Consider the following 1,235-nt stretch of genomic DNA (forward strand, 5'->3'; position numbering starts at 1 on the left):
TATATTCCCAGAAGTGGGATTGCTGGGTAAAAAGGCAGATCCATTTTTAATGTTTTGAGGAAATTCCATGCTATTTTCCACAGTGTGTACACTAAGTCTGCATTCCCAACAGCAGTGTACTGGGATTACCTTTTCCACACATCCTTGCCAGCGCTTGTTGTTGATTTATTGATGGTAGCCATTCTGGCAGGTGTGAGTTGATACCTCATTGCAGTTTTAGTTTGCATCTCTCTGATTATTAATGACACTGAGCATTTTTTCATATGTCTCTTGTCCATTGTATGTCGTCTTTGGAGAAATGTCTATACAGATCCTTTGTCCATTTTACAGTAGTGATTCTTAATCTTTTTGATGATTATGTAGAAAAATACATTTGAGAATAGTGTTATAGATTTATCTCCCCAATAAAATGTAAGATTTTGCATGTAATTTGAGAAAATACACAGAACCATGAGGCTCATTTTATTTATATATATTTCATATATATCGTTGAGATAATTTGCATACCATATGATTCACCCATTTAAAGTGTATAACTCAGTGGTTTTCAGTACATTCACAGAGTTGTGTAACCATTCCTACAGTTAATTTTGGAACACTTTTATCATCTCCAAAAGAACCCATTAGGAATCGCTCCATTAGGAATTGCTTCATTTCCCCCTTATTCCTCTGCCCTCCTCCCCGTCACCCTAAGTAAAAACAAATTTACTTTCTGACTCTATAGATTTATCTGTTCTGGACATTTCATATTAATGGAATAATATATGTTTTCTGTGAATCATTTCATTTACTTAGTAGGTGTTCAGGGTTCATCCATGTTGTAGCATCAGTACTTCATTCTGTTCTTATGGTTGAAGAATATTCCATTGTGTATTCTATTAATCCACACATCAATTGATGGATATTTGGGTTGTTTCCTTTTTTTGGCAATTATGAATAACTAGAAGCCCGGTGCATAAAAATTTGTGCACTCGGGGGGGTGGTTCCTCAGCCTGGCCTGTGCTCTCTCATAGTCTGGGACCCCTCGGGGGATGACCACCTGCTGGCTTAGGCCTGCTCCCTGGGGGATTGGGCCTAAGATGGCAATCAGACATCCCTCTGGCAGCCCGGCAGCCCTCAGGGCATGTCCACTTGTCAGCGAGGAGTAGCCCTAAGCTGCAGACATCCTTACCACGGCTGAGGAGGCAGGAGAGGCTCCCACCACCACTGCTGTACTGACAGCCCTCAGCCTGGAT

The sequence above is a fragment of the Myotis davidii genome, unplaced genomic scaffold (genome assembly GCF_000327345.1).
Source record: "Myotis davidii unplaced genomic scaffold, ASM32734v1 scaffold185, whole genome shotgun sequence".
Classification (NCBI taxonomy): domain Eukaryota; kingdom Metazoa; phylum Chordata; class Mammalia; order Chiroptera; family Vespertilionidae; genus Myotis; species Myotis davidii.